Below are 19,501 nucleotides of genomic sequence, written 5' to 3' on the forward strand. Positions count from 1 at the left end.
TGCTGACAAAGTGAGCTTGATAGGTGGCCTTAGGTGCTCTCTGCCTTCTCTAGTTCTGCATGTTATTGCTCAGTATGTCTTTCTTGTACAGGTTCCCAAGGACCTTCATGGCTGTAGAGAGTGCACAGGGTGCCGGGGTTTTCAATCCCCAAAGGTTAGAAGGAGGAGGGGGGGCCTGTGTGGGTGGAGCAGAGCAGGAAGGTATGCTCTGACCTAGGCAATTTATGCTCTAGATTCTGGTTGTGTGGCTTGTTGGCTGTACCTCTGATATGGGTCAGGGCAGAAGTATATGGGATATGGTTTTTTTTTCTTGTGATATCTTTGTCTGGTTTTGGTATCAGGGTAATACTGGCCTCATAGAATGGGTTTGAAAATGTTCCCTCTTCCTTTATGTTTTGGAAAAGTTTGTGAAGCATTGGTATTAATTCCCATTTAAATGTTTGATAGAATTCATCAGTCAAGCTATCTGGTTCTGAAATTTGTTTTGTGGGAAGTTTTAAAATTATTAATTCATTCTCTTTGTTAGAGGTCTACTCAAATTTTCTATTTCTTCTTCAGTCAGTTTTGGTAATTTGTGTTTCTAGGAATTTCTCCATTTCCTCTAAATTATCTAATTTATTGACACATAATTGTTTACAGTATTTCTGTGTGACACTTTTTATTTCTGTAAGTTTGATAGTGATGCCACCTTTTAATCACTATCCTGTAAAGGTAATCATTATCATGCCTTATAGGGTAAACACTTCCTTAAGCCTATATTCCTAAACACTATAGTTGTAACTGTTCTCTGAATTCCACACAAATGAAATCATATGCAATATATTCTTGTCTGGCTTCTCTTGCTTTATTTTATGTTTGTAAATTTATCCTTGTACCTTTAGTTTGTTCATTTCATTGCAGTGTACTATTCCATTGAATGAATACAGGCATGCCTCATTTTATTGTGCTTCACAGATATTGCAGTTTTTAGAAATAAATGGTTTGTGGCCCTGTGTCCAGCAAGTCTGCAGGTGTCATTTTTCCAAAAGCATTTGCTCACTTCATGTCTCTATGTCACATTTTGGTAATTCTCACAATATTTCAAATCCTCCACCAGCAAAAAGATTATGACTTGCTGAAGGCTCAGATGATGGTTTCCATGTTTTAGCAATAAAGTATTTCTAAATTAAGAGTTTTACATTGTTTTTTTCAGACCTAATGCTATTGCACACTTAATAGACTATAGCATAGTGTAAACATAACTTTTATATGTACTAGAAAACCAAAACATTCGTGTGACTTGCTTTATTGTGATATTCACTCTGTTGCAGTGGTCTGGAATCAAACCCACAGTACCTCCCAGGTATGCTTGTATACAACAATTTATTTATTCAGTGACATTTGGTTGTTTTCTTGTTTTTAGAATATTATAAAAATTGCTGCTGTTAATGTTCTTGAACATGTGTTTTGTTTCTTACAAACATGCAGTTATGTTCGATTATACATAGGAGTGATCTGCTGAGACACAGGATTTATGTCTGCTCAATTTTAGTTGATAATGCCAAAGAATTTTCAATGTAGTTATATCAGCTGATACTCCCATCAGTAGTATGTAAAGATTTCTATTGCCTTATCTCCTTGCCAAAACTTAGTATTGTCATTAAAAAATATCTTTAGTCATACTAGCTTGGTTACAGTGGTATTACATTATGGTTTTCATATGCATTTTTCACAACAAAGTTGAGCTCCTTTTTATATTGTATTGTCATTTAGATAACCTCCTTTGAAAGTGCCTGTTGAGGCCCCTGCTTATTTTTCTATTGTGCTGTCTTTTTATTAGATCTGTAAGAGTTTTAATATATTCAGATAAGTGTCCTTTATTGGCTGTATATGTTGAAAATGTTTTCTCAATCTGTATAGTTTAATTTATAATGTATTTTGATGAATACAATTCTTAATTTTAATGCAGTTAATATTTGATATTTCCTTTTTGGTTAGTGTTTCTTGGTTACTTGGTTAAAAATATATCTTCCTACTTATAGTTCATGATAATGTTATGTTCTAGATAATTAGGTCAACTACTCACCTAGAATCAATTTTTATGTATGGTTTGAACTAAGGGTCAAGTTTTATTTTTCTCCATATTGATATTCAATTAATGAAGCATCATTGACTGAAAGCATCTTTCTCACACTATTTAGCAATACTCTACATGTTTTAAATCAATTGTCCACATATGCATATGATTTAATGTGACTCAAAGATTTGAAGGAACAAGGGGAGTGAGAGATTAACAGAATCTGGAGATGGAAAGACAGCTGTAGCCATAAGAAAAAGCCACAGGACAAGAATTATGACCTTAGAGGAACATAGCCCCTGAAAGTTGTGGTACAATAAGGAATAAGCAGAGAAAAGAAAAATCCCACTTTTTGCCTCTTGTTTCCCCTTAATCTCCTGTTCAGTTGGAACCCAAATGGAAACCAGAAAGCAAAGGAGCTTGTTGATGCAATTCATACCTGGGACATAGCCCAGGTAGAAAGGTGAAGCAAGAACAAGAAGGTCAGACGGAAGATACCTAGCACAGCCAAGTACATTTGCCTCTCAGCAACCTCTCCTCATTTGTCCAGGTGAAATATTTGTTTCCCCACTACAAGAGACACCCAAAATGTCCCCCCTGAACTAATGTCTCATCATAGAGTAGGTCAATGCAATCAAAATCCTACCTGGAAAGTAATGTTTAGCCACCACCAGTGTTCTTCATATAAGGTAACAGCAGGAGGGAGTCGGGGGGTGAGGAGGGAGGAAATGGGTGCAAGATAAGCAACTAACTAACATAAAACATAACTACTATATCCTCTACTTCTATAGTTAGACGTGAGGCTTAAGTTGATAAAGGTAGCTGCCTTCTTCCACAGCCCATTTTATGTTTCCATTATTATCCATCTCAGCTGAATAGTGTTATTTATTTGGTGGGATGGCCCAACCTCCGTATCTGTAGGCTCTGAATCTTTGGTGATTCCATATTTATTGGGTTGTCCTAGTTTTCCATAGTTCAGAATTATTGAGCACAAGGAATATGTAGATGCCTTAGTGAATTATCTGGCTCCATTCATAGTTTGTACCTAATGGGTAGCAGTAACCCAATTTCAACTTTTAATCATGATGTGTCATCACAGACTATGCAGTGACTCTCTTTCTGTCTGTTTGTTACATGTCATGAGGGTCTGAAATTTTCGAAGCAGTGTCAGCTTTTAACTCAATGAGGCTATAACTGTGTGTCTTGGTGGATACAAAGTTCCGCTATTGGACACCAACTTTCCTCTACTGCACACTAACATTCCCCAAACCAAATATGAAGGGAAGAAAAACTTTCTTTAGTAGTTTATTGATATAATACTGGAGGGACCATTTTCACCTCTAAAACTTGATTCTGGCCATGGGAGAGTGGTACTAAGTATTGGCTGCTAGTTTAAGAACATACTTCATCCTCTGTGCTAGAATCCCAGCCTCCCATGATGTTGTTTTCTAGCTGATGCCGTAATTGTGGTTTCAGCAGGCTATTTCACCATTCTGTTTATCCATCTGCTTTCTGATGGGGAGACATGGTAAAGCCAGTGAATTATGTAGGCCTATGTCCATTGGCATATATCTTTCGTTGTAAATGGTGTCACCCCTTGTAAGGTTATATTGTGCAGAATGCCATGGCTGTAGATAAGGTATCTGGAAGGATGGTATTGGTAAAGTGCTGTGGACAGTAAAGGGATTTCTGTATCTGAAATATAAGCCTATGTCTGTGAGGACAAGTCACTCTCTCTTTCATGACAGAAAAGTTTATTTTAATCACCTTGCACCAGGAAGCAGGCCAGTCTGCTGAGGAATGGTGTCACATGGAGCTGCTTGTGGCAGGTGGACCACTTGGCATGGTGATATTAAGATCAGGCTTTATGAGGGGAAATTCATGTTACAGAACCCATGACTAGCATTCGACCCTGCTCCTCAGAAATACTCTGTACATCTGTCATTTGAGCAAGCATGGGGGTGCCTGGAGAAAGACACTTACTGATAGCCACAGGGAACAACACCTTGTGCATCTGACTATTGAAAGCATTCTCCACGGTGGATTTGTTCCTGTGAGAAAAAATCTCACACTTTGTATTCTTTCTAAAAGAAGTTCTCTATGAAACTGTCTCATAAATCACTACTTTAACAACTTAATTCTTTCCATGTCCCTGACCATTTAGACAACCTGTTGCCACTGCTCATGAATCAGTATATATCTGCACCTAACTCTACCTTTCCTTCCATGCACAGTGGACAATCAGATGTACTACCTCAATTTCTGCCATAGGAAATATTTACCCTCATTGCTGTCTTTCAAGGCTACCCCCGAGTTGGACTATATTAAGGTCACTATCGACTTCTAGCTTAAATTAATGTATTAAGCAGGTCTACCTATAAGCCATAGTTTTGTTTTCTCTTCTCCTTTATTGGTCATAGGGTAGGGAAGCCCTATGCAGTTCCACATGTGGGTTGTTGGAGAGCTGATAAAGCTGTAGAAGTACCTTGGGGATCTGAGCCACCAGCCAATGAAGTTAACTTATGCCTTCCAAATCTGTTTGGGCGACCAAGTTGAATATGTCATTTCTTTTTTACAATGCAATGCTTATAATGCACATCTAAGTTGATGGTTTGATTAATCAGATAACATCTAGTCTATCGATTACAAATCACTAGGGTTCTATAGACAAAATTTTGGGCAGGCCCAGAGCCCAGTAGCTAGTCAAGAGCTCCTTTACAAAAGAAGAATTGTAGCTAGCATAAGGGCATTGCTTCCTTCCCAGATCTTAGTGGTCTGAGCTGTGATTCACCTATTGGACTTGTGTAACACTTCATATGATATCCCTGTCGGCCACAGACAATTTCAATGCCACTGTGTCCAAAAAGTCATAATTCAATGAAAAGGTCAACTTGCACACAGAAGAAACTGAGAAGCCTAACAAATTACCAGATAAGGTTTATGTTTCTTCCCCCAAACAAAGAAACTCAGCAAGAAGTGTGCCACTTTCTTCATGGTGGTCAATACAATTTGCAGCAACTTACTTCTCACTATGGAGAGAATATCCTGAGAGTCCTTAGACTATTGGACCCTCTGAATATGGTATGCTCCTAAATTTTCATAGTCCTATTTCCTACCTTCTGGCATGCGTATGTCTTACTAAGGCATCTAAAGTGCTTGCCACTTTGTGTTCATTAGATTCAGTTAGCATAAAGTCACAAATGGAATGAACCAGTGTCATGTTCTATGGGATATCAAGACGATCAAGGGGACTCAGGGCTATATTATGACAGCACAAGAGAGTTGATATAACCCTGAGACAAGACCATAAGTTTATACTGTTGTACGTGTGAAGGTAAACTGCTTCTGATTATCTTTGCTGAAAGATATAGAAGAAAAGCCAGGTCAATCAGGTCAATTGCTGCATGCTAGCTGCCAGGGGCTGGGTTGATTTGCTCCATGAAAGATATCACATCCAGAAACGCACCTATGATTGGTATCTCCACCTGATTAAGTCTGTGATAATCGACTTTCATTTTCCATGACCCATTTTTTTTGTGAACTAGACATAAGAGATTGGGATATTATAGGAATACTTTGTCTTTTTGAAGGCTTTGCTAATCTCTGTAATGCCTTGGGGAATGCAAAATTTCTTTTGGTTTACTTTTCTTGACAGATATGGAGGAAGGTGGGAAGTTCCATGGGGTTCATTTGGCATTTTCTACCATAATAGACTTCACTCAGTTTCTACTCCTTCTCCACAATACTCTGATTTTAGCACAAGACAGTTAAGCCCTGAGTCTGTGCTGCCATGCTACAGCCCTTATAACCAGGCTTTGAGTTTAGTTTACATCAGTACTTTACCTGTGACTATGGAAGATGAGAGACCTTTCAGAGCTATTATTAGGGCTTTATGACTTTCAGCTCTGATTCAGATTTAGAAATTTTTTTCCTGAGTAATCTTTATGGGGTCATCTGAAGTCTCCAGCTGATCTCATAACCATTACAATCATTATTGTTGTCAAAGTAATCAATTGAAATAGCCATTTGTTCTGCCAATGTCTATTCTCCTGGTGTACTTCCTTCCATGCCACCAACTGAAAGACCAGAGGGCTAATAAGAGTAGGAGTCTGTTACTATTCCTAGGCCTGAAAGGGCAATGGGAAGGAATGAATACTAGAACTAGAAAGGATAGTTGTATAGAGAAGGGTAACTGACAAGAGCTATATAGTTTTTAGTAGAGGAGCACAGTCACCCACTATAACACAATGGAGAGAAAATTAGGGGAAAAAATACCTAAACTCATTCTTTCCCACCCTATATTATCCTATCTCCCACTGGCCAAAGGAAATAAGAAGCCAGAGGACAAGGGAACCCGTTAAGGCAGTCCCTATGGATCGACCTCTTGCTGTACAGAGAAGAGAGAAGGGTGTATTTGGCAGGGCAGAGCTATCTCATGCTTCCCAACTCTTCAACTGGCTAACTCATCTTTTCTTTCTTAGCTGACATGCTATTTGCCCAAAGAAGTTTTCCTAAAGCCATAAATACAGCATTATAAAAAGGCTCAACAGTCTTCTCTTTTAGCACACTGTCGTTATCCTTGTTAGGCCTTATTACAATATGTATTTATATATGAATTAATTGAGTCTATAGGTTAATTTACATAATGGCTCACTATTTTATATTTTATTCTTTCATATTTGAATACCTGGTATCTTACACATAATAGATACTTATTAAATATTTGTTGAAAAAAAATGAAATAATTAGACCTATGTAACCTATGACCTAAACCTCCACACATATTATCATCTCTTTTGGAAAATGTGTTCTCAAATGTAAATCATTGACATTGCCACAAAATTTGTAAAACACAGCATACTTGTAAATCATAACCAATCTGTGTGCATCGTTTATACCCTACCTCCTGTGGTAGCTTAAATTACTTTATAGCAATTTGTGTGCCTTCATATGTTTCTAAGTTCTACTAAGAATTGTAATGTGTTTTTCTTACCATTGAATATTACCACTGAAGTATTGGTATAACAATTCAGTCTTGGGAAACTAACTAATATTTCTGGAGAAATGAAAAAATGTTTCTGGAATTCTGAAAGGTTTTACACAGCTAATTGATGCATTACAGGGAACCCAGAGAAAAATGTGGAATAAGAATGAAAGTAACAACTAAGAATTAAACACTATGGTGTGTGCCAGACAGAATACTGGATGCTTTATATATATTACTTAATTAAACTTAGGACGTTAACACAGTAAATAGATAATTATACTCCCAATTTATGGATTGGAAAATATATCTTTAATTAGGAAAGATGTTTCACAAGAATATACTTAGTGGTATCAAACTGGGAGCCAAGTGATTGAGCAGGTATGAAATCTAAATGTTGCCTGGTTACTAAATATTGTTATTATTGTAATACTTCAGTATCAATTGACACCAATGCTGAATGTAGCTTCTGTAATGGCACTTATCCAGTGTGGGAGGCTTATTATGGAATGATGTCAGTATCTTCTGTCATCAATTTCATAAAAAACTAACTTAGCTTTTCTTTGGTGGTTCTGATATATTTCAAAAAGATTAATTGTGTTACTGTCCTGCTATACAGCTATGGGTAGCTCTAGCTGGTCAGTCTTTGGAAATGTTGAGGCATTTTACCTGGGTAATTTAATGGTGTCACAGCTTCATATACGTGCTTAGGACCTGCAGACAACATCTAGTGTAAAATAATCCAAGACAATAAGATGTATCAATAAAAGAGCTTTGTGCAAAATGCCACATTAAATATTATTTTAATGGTTCAAAACTTTGACCATTAAAGTTGAGTTTTAGCTCAAAGCACAGAAGTTCTTTAGCACTAAAGCATTGCTCTAAAGCAAGGTCAGAGATTTTTTTCTGTAAAGGGCTTGGCAGGCATATTTCTTTGTCACAACCAGCCAACTCTGCCACTGTAGCATGAAAACGGTCATAGATAATCTGTATAGGAATGAATATGTCTATATCTGAATAAAACTCTGTGAAAGCCAAAACCTGAATTTCATATATTTTTAATGTGACATAAAATCTTCTTTTTTTTTTTTCAACCATTTAAAAATGTAAAAATCACTCTTAGCTCATGAATGATGCAAAAGCAGGTTATAGGCTGGATTTGGCTCATGGATCGTAGTGTGCTGACCTCCTGCTCCAAACAATCTGACTGGGACAGAGTTTGCCTTTTTTAATACCATTTAATCTACAGTGTGGCAAAAATAGCTAAATGTCTACCATTAACTTGTGTTGTGTCTTCCATATGATAGCCAGATTTTGGAAGCAGCTGCCCAGCCAATATCTTTACCTCCACCCCCATCCTGCAACCCTGCTTTTATTCAGAGCTAGATGACTGGTTCTCACCAAAGGAATGTGAGTGGGAGTAATGTGTGTCACCTCTAGGCCAGAGCACTTAACTGTAATATATGCAGTGTAAATGAATGTACCTTTTCAGATTAGTGTTTTCATTTTTCTGAGTATATACCCAGGAGTGGAATTGCTGGATCATACTGTAGTTCTATTTTTAGTTTTTTAAGGAACCTCCATACTATTCTCCATAGTGGCTACACCAATTTACATTCCCACCAACAGTGTACAAGGGTTCCCTTTTCTCCACACCCTCTCCAACATTTTTTATTTGTGGTTGTTTTGATAGTAGCCATCCTGACAGGTGTGAGGTGATGTCTCATAGTGGTTTTGAGTTGAATTTCTCTAAAAGTTAGGGATGTTGAGCATCATTCATGTGCCTGTTAACCATCTGTATGTCTTCTTTGGAAAAATGTCTGTTCAGATCTTCTGCCCATTTTTTGATGCTGTGTGGGTTTTTTTGATATTAAGTTGTATGACTTGTTTATATATTTTGGATATTAATCTCTTGTCAATTATATCATTTGCAAATATTTTCTCCCATTCAGTAGGTTGTCTTTTCATTTTGTCCACTTTACTGTGCAAGTGATTTTAAGTTTAATTAGGTTCCATTTGTTTATTTTTGCTTTTATTTCTTTCGACTTAGGAGACAAATCAAAAAAAAAATATTTCTACGATTTACAGCAAAGAGTGTTTCGCCTATGTTCTCTTCTAGGAGTCTTATGGTTTCCAGCCTTACTTTTTGGTCTTTAATCCATTTTGAGTTTACTTTTATATATGGTGTGAAAAAACGTTCTAATTTTATCCTTTTACATATAGCTGTCCAACTTCCCAGCACCACTTATTGAAGAGACTGTCTTTTCTCCATTGTATATTCTTGCCTCCTTTGTCATACATTAATTGACCATAGGTGCATAGGTTTATTTCTTGGATCTCTATTCTGTTCCATTGACCTATGTGTCTGTTTTTGAGCCAGTACCATGCTGTTTTGTTTACTGTAGCTTTGTAGCATAATCTGAAATCTGGGAGGGTTATACCACAAGTTTTGTTCTTTTTTCTCAAGATTACTTTGGCAATCCAGGGTCTTTTGTGGTTCCATATAAATCTTTAGATTACTTATTCTAGTTCTGTGAAAAATGTCATAAGTATTTTGATAGGGATTGCATTAAATATGCAGATTGCTTTGGGTAGTATGGCCATTCTAAGACTATTAGCAAGAGCATTGAATAGCTTTCCATTTCTTTGCATTATCTCCAATGTCTTTCATCAAAGTTTTATAGTTTTCAGAGTATAGGTTTTTCATATCCTTTGTTAAGTTTATTTTTTGTTATTTTATTCTTTTTGTTGTGATTTTAAACAGGATTTTTTAAAACTTTTTCTGACAGTTCATTATTCCGTATAGAAAAGCAACAGATTTCTGTATATTAATCTTGTATCTTGCAACTTTATTGAATTCATTTATTAGTTCTAACAGTTTTTTTGGTTCAGACTTTAGGGTTTTCTATATATAATATTATGTCATCTACAAATAATTAGAGTTTTACTTTTTCCCTTTCAATATGGATTCCTTTTATTTCTTTTTCTTGTCTGACTGCTGTGGCTAGGACTTCCACTACTATGTTAAACAGAGGTGATGAGAGTGGACATCGTCATCTTTTTCCTGAATTCAGAGAAAAGGCTTTCATTTTTTTTATTGTTCTATATAACCCTAGCTATATGTATGTCATAAATCAATTTTATTATGTTGAGGTATGTTCCCTCTATACCAACTTTGATGAGAATTTTTATCATGAGTTGATGTTGAATTTTATCAAATGCTTTTTCTGTGTCTATTGAGATGATTATGTATTTTTTATCTTTCCTTTTGTTAGTGTGATGTATCACATTGATTGATTTGTGAATGTTGAACAATCCTTGCATCCTGGAAAAAATCCCATTTGATCATGGTGTATGATCCTTTTTATATATTGTTGGATTTAGTCTGCTAATATTTTGTTGAGGATTTTTGCATCTATACTCATCAAAGAGATTGGCCTGTAAATTCCTCTTTTTAGTAGTGTTTTTGTCTGGTTTTGGTATCAGGGTAATTGTGGCCTCATATAATGAATTTGGAAGTGTTCTGTCCTCTTCAATTTTTTGGAATAGTTTGAGGAGGATAGGCATTAGTTTTTCCTTATATGTTTGGTAGAAATCCCCTATGAGCTATTTGGTCCTTCACTTTTGCCTGCTGGGAAATTTTTTAAATTATAAATTCAATTTCACTGATAGTGATTGGTCTGTTCAAATTGTCTGTTTCTTCTTGATTCAGTTTAACAGGTTGTATGTTTCTAGGAATGTGTCTATTTCTCTAGGTTATCCAATGCACTGGCATATAACTGTTCATAGTATTTCCTTAAGATTTTTGTATCTCAATATCTTTGTGATATTGGTTATTATTTCTCTTCTTTCATGTCCTATTTTGTTTACTTGAGTCCTCCCACTTTTCTTCTTGGTGACTGTGGTTTAAGGTTTGTCAATTTTTTTTTATCTTTTCAAGAAATCAGCTGTTGGTTTCATTGAACTTTTCTACTGGTTTTTTGGTCTCTGTTTATTTCCTCTCTGAGTTTTATTACTTCTTTCTTTCTTCTGACTTTGGACTTTGTTCTTCTTTTTCTAATTCCTTTAGGTGGTAGGTTAAGTTGTTTATTTGAGATTTTTCTTCTTTCTTGAGGAAAGCCTGTATCACTATAAACTTCCCTCTTAGAACTTATTTTGTTGCATCCCTTAGATTTTAGAGAGTTGTCTTTCCATCTTCATTTGTCTTGAGGTATTTTGTGATCTTTAATTTCTTCTTTGATGCCTTGACTTTCTGGTTTCATGTTGTTTAGTCTCCATGTGTTTGTTTTTTTCCCCATTTTCTTTTGTAATTGATTTCTAGTTTCATACTGTTATGGTTAGAAAAAAATGCTTGATATAATTTCTATCCTCTTAAATTTGTTGAGACTTGTTTTGTGACCTAGTATGTGATCTATCCTGGAGAACATTCCATATGCACTTGAAAAGAGTATGTACTCTGGTAATTTTGGATGTAATGTCCTGTAAATATCAATTAACTCCAACTGGTCTATTGTGTCATTTAAGACTACTATTACCTTATTGATCTCTCTGGATGATTTATCCAGAGTGAGTTTTTTAAAAAAAGAAATTCTGATCATGCCTCTGGCTAACCTCTTAAAATATCTATTGACTTTTGTCAACATGACTATTGATTTTTTAGGATAAATCAAATCCCAGGGTTTTTAGTTTGGCTTACATGGTTTTGCAGGCCTGGTTTCCATCCTCTCCAGTCTCATTTCTGCAGTGATGATCCTCATTTTCTGCTCTTCAGATTCATTCTCCCTTTAGTCACTGGATCTTTTCATATGCTATTCTCTTGCTGAGAACATTCTCCTACTCATTCTCTAGTTGACTTCCCTTCTTTCAGATCTTATATCCATCATCATCTCCTTAGAGAACTGTTCTGCATCTTCCTACATCAGATACTATTGTTTATTATGTCACCTTGTACCTTTCCTTTGTATCATTTGTCAAAGTTGAAATACTATACTTAACATGTAAATCTTTACATACATGAGCTATAAGTCTCCTGAAGATATGACAATGCTTTTTTTGTTGGTGTTGAAGTCTGTAACCCAAGTGCACTGTCTCTCATAGAGTAGGTAATCAAAACTTTGTTCATTAAATGAATGAACAAATTCTACTTCACAGATTTCTTATGCTATAGAGTGTTTTAGTTGCAGAGTAATTTATATTTTGTATAAAGTCATGTAATCTATTTTCTTACTTCACTTCATAACAGTCTTATGAATTATGTGAGCAGGTTCTTATTTACTTATTTCTCACAACTGTGGAAGCTAATGCTCAAAGAAATGGAATCTTCTGCCTAAAGTCACTGGTTACCTAATGGTGGCATTCAGAGCAGGGCTCTGGTCTCCTGATCATTGTTTCCTTTAATTGTTTTAAATTTTGTGCAGAGTTAGGTGTGTATAAACCATAAAAATGAAATGGGCATGATCTGCGTTCAATATTAAAAGTAAACCAAATGTATAATGAAATTAATCTGACCTGCATAAAGATATGCATAAATGTTACTGTGTTGCATAGTGATTATGTACAGATTCTAAGACATTTGGATAAACTACAATAATTAGTATTACTTTTCCTTAGACAGAACCACTGTTTGGGACACTTGGGTACTCCAACAAATGCATAATCATAGTCAAGCGACCAGATCTGCTGTCTAAGACTCTTCAGGAGACAAAGACTACAGATAGCTTCCCTTTGATGAGGCAAGTGATAAGAAGAAAATAGCTGTAGGTAGGGCTTTTAACTCAGAAACTCCTGGAACATATAAAAAAAGAGGGGAGGAGACTTCCGGGAAGATGGCGGAAGAGTAAGACGCGGAGATCACCTTCCTCCCCACAGATACACCAGAAATACATCTACACGTGGAGCAACTCCTACAGAACACCTAGTGAAGGCTGGCAGAAGACCTCAGACCTCCCAAAAGGCAAGAAACCCCCCACATACCTGGGTAGAGCAAAAGAAAAAAGAATAAACAGAGACAAAAGGATAGGGACAGGTCCTGCACCGGTGGGAGGAAGGTGTAAAGGAGGAAAAGTGTCCACACACTAGGAAGCCCCTTTGCGGGCGGAGACTGCGGGTGGCGGAGGGGGGGAGCTTTGGAGCCACAGAGGAGATCACAGAAATAGGGGTGCAGAGGGCAAAGTGGAGAGATTCCAGCCAGAGGATCAGGGCCGACCGGCACTCATCAGCCTGAGAGGCTTGTCTGTTCCCCCCGCCGGAGCGGGTAGGGCTTCAGTCAGAGCGCAGGGAGAGGACTGGGGCTGGCGGCGTGAACACAGCCTGCAGGGGGTTAGTGTGCCACGACTGGCTGGGAGGGAGTCCGGGGAAAAGTCTGGACCTGCCGAAGAGGCAAGAGACTTTTTCTTCCCTCTTTATTTCCTGGTGCGTGAGGAGAGGGGATTAAGAACGCTGCTTAAAAGAGCTCCAGAGACGAGCGCGAGCCGCGGCTAAAAGCTCGGACCTCAGAGACAGACATGAGACGCTAAGGCTGCTGCTGCTGCCACCAAGAAGCCTGTGCGCGAACACAGGTCACTATCCACACCCCACTTCCAGGGAGCCTGTGCAGCCCACCACTGCCAGGGTCTCGGGATCCAGGGACAACTCCCCCAGGAGAACGCACGGCGCGCCTAAGGCTGGTGCAACGTCATGCTGGCCTCTGCCGCCGCAGGCTCTCCCTGCACTCCGTGACCCTCCCTACACCCCTGGCCTGAGTGAGCCAGAGCCTCTGAATCAGCGGCTCTTTTAACCCCGTCCTGGCTGAGCAAAGAACAGACGCCCTCCGGCGACTTACACGCACAGGCGGGGCCAAATCCAAAGCTGAGCCCCTGGGAGCTGTGAGAACAAAGAAGAGAAACGGAAATCTCTCCCAGCAGCCTCAGGAGCAGCGGATTAAAGTTCCACAATCAACTTGATGTACCCTGCATCTGTGGAATACGTGAATAGACAATGAATCATCCCAAATTAAGGAGGTGGACTCTGAGAGCAAGATTTATTATTCTTTCCCCTTTTCCTTTTTTTGTGTGTATGTGTATGCTTCTGTGTGAGATTTTGTCTGTATAGCTTTGCTTCCACCATTTGTCCGAGGGTTCGATCTGTCTTTTTTCAAAAATTTTTTCTTAATAATTACTCTTTATTTTAATAACCTTATTTTATTTTACTTTATCTTCGTTCTTTCTTTCCTTCCTTCTCTCCTTTAGACTACGAATCATCCCAAATTGAGGAGGTGGATTTTGAGAGCAAGATTTTTTCCTCTTTTCCTCTTTTTGTGAGTGTGTATGTGTATGCTTCTGTGTGAGATTTTGTCTGTATAGCTTTGCTTCCACCATTTGGTCCAGGGTTCTATCCATCCATTTTTTTGTTTTTTGGGGTTTTTGTCCTCTTAATAATTTTTTTTATTTTAATAACTTTGTTATATTTTATCTTACTTTATTTTATTTTACTTTATCTTCTTTTTTTCTTCCTTCCCTCCTTCTTTCCTTGCTCCCTCCCTCCCTCCTTTCTTTCTTTCTACTTCTACTAATTCTTTCTTTCTACTTTTTCTCCCTTTTCTTCTGAGCCGTGTGGATAAAAGGCTCTTGGTGCTGCAGCCAGGAGTTAGTGCTGTGCCTCTGAGGTGGGAGAGCCAAGTTCAGGACACTGGTCCACAAGAGACCTCCCAGCTGCACATAATATCAAATGGCAAAAATCTCCCAGAGATCTCCATCTCAACACCAGGACCCAGCTTCACTCAACGACCAGCAAGCTACAGTGCTGGACATCCTATGCCAAACAACTAGCAAGAAAGGAACACAACCCCACCCATTAGCAGAGAGGCTGCCCAAAATCATAATAAGTCGACAGACACCCCAAAACACACCACCAGACGTGGACCAGCCCACCAAGAAAAGATCCAGCCTCATCCACCAGAACACAGGCACTAGTCCCCTCCACCAGGAAGCCTACACAACCCACTGAACCAAATTTAGCCACTGGGGACAGGCACCAAAAACAACAGGAACTATGAACCTGCAGCCTGCAAAAAGGAGACTCCAAACACAGTAAGATAAGCAAAATGAAAAGACAGAAAAACACACAGCAGATGAAGGAACAAGATAAAAACCCACCAGACCTAACAAATGAAGAGGAAATAGGCAGTCTACCTGAAAAAGAATCCAGAATAATGATAGTAAAGATGATCCAAAATCTTGAAAATAGAATGGACAAAATGCAAGAAACATTTAACAAGGACCTAGAAGAAATAAAGATGAAACAAACAATGATGAACAACACAATAAATGAAATGATAAATACTCTAGATGGGATCAATAGCAGAATAACTGAGGCAGAAGAACGGATAAGTGACCTGGAAGATAAAATAGTGGAAATAACTACTGCAAAGCAGAATAAAGACAAAAGAATGAAAAGAACTGAGGACAGTCTCAGGGAACTCTGGGACAACATTAAACGCACCAACATTCGAATTATAGGGGTTCCAGAAGAAGAGAAAAAGAAAGGGACTGAGAAAATATTTGAAGAGATTATAGTTGAAAACTTCCCTAATATGGGAAAGGAAATAATTAATCAAGTCCAGGAAGCAGAGTCCCATACAGGATAAATCCAAGGAGAAATACACCAAGACACATATTAGTCAAACTGTCAAAAATTAAACACAAAGAAAACATATTAAAAGCAGCAAGGGAAAAACAACAAATAACACACAAGGGAATCCCGATAAGGTTAACACCTGATATTTCAGCAGAAACTCTGCAAGCCAGAAGGGAGTGGCAGGACATATTTAAAGTGATGAAGGAGAAGAACCTGCAACCAAGATTACTCTACCCAGCAAGGATCTCATTCAGATTTGATGGAGAAATTAAAACCTTTACAGACAAGAAAAAGCTGAGAGAGTTCAGCACCATCAAACCAGCTCAACAACAACTGCTAAAGGAACTTCTCTAGGCAAGAAACACAAGAGAAGGAAAACACCTACAATAACAAACCCAAAACAATTAAGAAAATGGGAATAGGAACATACATATTGATAATTACCTTAAATGTAAATGGACTAAATGCTCCCACCAAAAGACACAGATTGGCTGAATGGATACAAAAACAAGATGCATCTATCTGCTGTCTACAAGAGACCCACTTCAGACTTAGAGACACATACAGACTGAAAGTAAGGGGATGGAAAAAGGTATATCATGCAAACGGAAACCAAAAGAAAGCTGTAGTAGCAATTCTCATATCAGACAAAATAGACTTTAAAATAAAGACTATTAGAAGAGACAAAGAAGGACACTACATAATGATCAAGGGATCGATCCAGGAAGAAGATATAACAATTGTAAATATTTATGCACCCAACATTGGAGCACCTCAATACATAAGGCAAAAACTAACAGCCATAAAAGGGGAAATCGACAGTAACACATTCATACTAGGGGACTTTAACACCCCACTTTCACCAATGGACAGATCATCCAAACTGAAAATAAATAAGGAAACACAAGCTTTAAATGATACATTAAACAAGATGGACTTAATTGATATTTATAGGACATTCCATCCAAAAACAACAGAATACACATTTTTCTCTAGTGCTCATGGAACATTCTCTAGGATAGATCATATCTTGGGTCACAAATAAAGCCTTGATAAATTTAAGAAAATTGAAATTGTATCAAGTATCTTTTCCCACAACGCTGAGACTAGATATCAATTATAGGAAAAGATCTGTAAAAAATACAAACACATGGAGGCTAAACAATACACTACTTAATAACGAAGTGATCACTGAAGAAATCAAAGAGGAAATCAAAAACTACCTAGAAACAAATGACAATGGAGACACGATGACTCAAAATCTATGGGATGCAGCAAAAGCAGTTCTAAGAGGGAAGTTTATAGGAATACAATCCTACCTTAAGAAACAGGAAACATCTTGAATAAACAACCTAACCTTGCACCTAAAGCAATTAGAGAAAGAAGAATAAAAAAACCCCAAAGTGAACAGAAGGAAAGAAATCATAAAAATCAGATCAGAAATAAATGAAAAAGAAATTAATGAAACGATAGCAAAGATCAATAAAACTAAAAGGTGGTTCTTTGAGAAGATAAACAAAATTGTTAAATCATTAACCAGAATCATCAAGAAAAAAAGGGAGAAGACTCAAATCAATAGAATTAGAAATGAAAAAGAGGTAACAACTGACAGTGCAGAAATATAAAAGATCATGAGAGATTACTACAAGCAACTCTATGCCAATAAAATGGACAACTTGGAAAAAATGGAAAAATTCTTAAAAAGGCACACCCTGCCAAGCCTGAATCAGGAAGAAATAGAAAATATGAACAGACCAATCACAAACACTGAAATTGAAACTGTGATTAAAAATCTTCCAACAAACAAAAGCCCAGGACCAGATGGCTTCACAGGCGAATTCTATCAAACATTTAGAGAAGAGCTAACACCTATCCTTCTCAAACTCTTCCAAAATATAGCAGAGGGAGGAACACTCCCAAACTCATTCTACGAGGCCACCATCACCTTGATACCAAAACCAGACAAGGATGTCACAAAGAAAGAAAACTACAGGCCAATATCACTGATGAACATAGATGCAAAAATCCTCAACAAAATACTAGCAAACAGAATCCAACAGCACATTAAAAGGATCATACACCATGATCAAGTGGGGTTTATTCCAGGAATGCAAGGATTCTTCAATATACGCAAATCTATCAATGTGATTAACCATATTAACAAATTGAAGGAGAAAAACCATATGATCATCTCAATAGATGCAGAGAAAGCTTTTGACAAAATTCAACACCCATTTATGATAAAAACCCTGCAGAAAGTAACTCCAGATGCTTTCCGAGGACAGCGACCGAATCTGTGGAGCCGCCCCAGGAGCCGGAGCTGTCGCATCCCCTCCTCTTCCACTTCCCGTTGCAAACAATAAAGGTCGTTCCTACCGTAACAAAAAAAAAAAAAAAAAAACCCCAAAAAACTCAGGACTTTATATTGACGAAAAGGAGAGCTTCCTCTCCTCTCAGTTTTTTTGAAACACAAAAGACCCCGAATAGCCAAAGCAATCTTGAGAACAAAAAATGGAGCTGGAGGAATCAGGCTGCCTGACTTCAGACTATACTACAAAGCTACAGTAATCAAGACAGTATGGTACTGGCACAAAAACAGAAAGATAGATCAATGGAATAGGATAGAAAGCCCAGAGATAAACCCATGCACATATGGTCACCTTATCTTTGATAAAGGTGGCAGGAACGTACAGTGGAGAAAGGACAGCCTCTTCAATAAGTGGTGCTGGGAAAACTGGACAGGTACATGTAAAAGTATGAGATTAGATCACTCCCTAACACCATACACAAAAATAAGCTCAAAATGGATTAAAGACCTAAATGTAAGGCCAGAAACTATCAAACTCTTAGAGGAAAACATAGGCAGAACACTCTATGACATAAATCACAGCAAGATCCTTTTTGACCCACCTCCTAGAGAAATGGAAATAAAAACAAAAATAAACAAATGGGACCTAATGAAACTTCAAAGCTTTTGCACAGCAAAGGAAACCATAAACAAGACCAAAAGACAACCCTCAGAATGGGAGAAAATATTTGCAAATGAAGCAACTGACAAAGGATTAATCTCCAAAATTTATAAGCAGCTCATGCAGCTTAATAACAAAAAAACAAACAACCCAATCCAAAAATGGGCAGAAGACCTAAATAGACATTTCTCCAAAGAAGATATACAGACTGCCAACAAACACATGAAAGAATGCTCAACATCACTAATCATTAGAGAATTGCAAATCAAAACTACAATGAGATATCATCTCACACCAGTCAGAATGGCCATCATCAAAAAATCTAGAAACAATAAATGCTGGAGAGAGTGTGGAGAAAAGGGAACCCTCTTACACTGTTGGTGGGAATGTGGATTGATGCAGCCACTGTGGAGAACAGTATGGAGGTTCCTTAAAAAAGTACAAATAGAACTGCCATATGACCCAGCAATCCCAGTACTGGGCATATACCCTGAGAAAAACATAATTCAGGGGGAATCATGTGCCAAAACGTTGATTACAGCTCTATTTACAATAGCCCGAAGATGGAAACAACCTAAGTGTCCATCATCGGATGAATGGATAAAGAAGATGTGGCACATATATACAATGGAATATTGCTCAGCCATAAAAAGAAACGAAATTGAGCTATTTGTAATGAGGTGAATGGACCTGGAGTCTGTCATACAGAGTGAAGTAAGTTAGAAAGAGAGAGACAAATAGTGTATGCTAACACATATATATGGAATTTAAGAAAAAAATGTCATAAAGAACCTAGGGGTGAAACAGGAATAAAGACACAGACTTACTAGAGAACGGACTTGAGGATATGGGGAGGGGGAAGGGTAAACTGTGACAAAG

At 37.6% G+C, this 19,501-nt stretch overlaps 1 pseudogene; it reads right to left on the reverse strand.

Moving 5' to 3' along the window:
• Positions 1–7,767, reverse strand: part of LOC103086942 (bifunctional 3'-phosphoadenosine 5'-phosphosulfate synthase 1-like) — a 9,822-nt pseudogene extending 2,055 nt beyond the window's left edge.
• Positions 7,768–19,501: the final 11,734 nt, after the last annotated feature.

Source organism: Lipotes vexillifer, unplaced genomic scaffold (genome assembly GCF_000442215.2).
Source record: "Lipotes vexillifer unplaced genomic scaffold, Lipotes_vexillifer_v1.1 scaffold826, whole genome shotgun sequence".
NCBI lineage: Eukaryota > Metazoa > Chordata > Mammalia > Artiodactyla > Lipotidae > Lipotes > Lipotes vexillifer.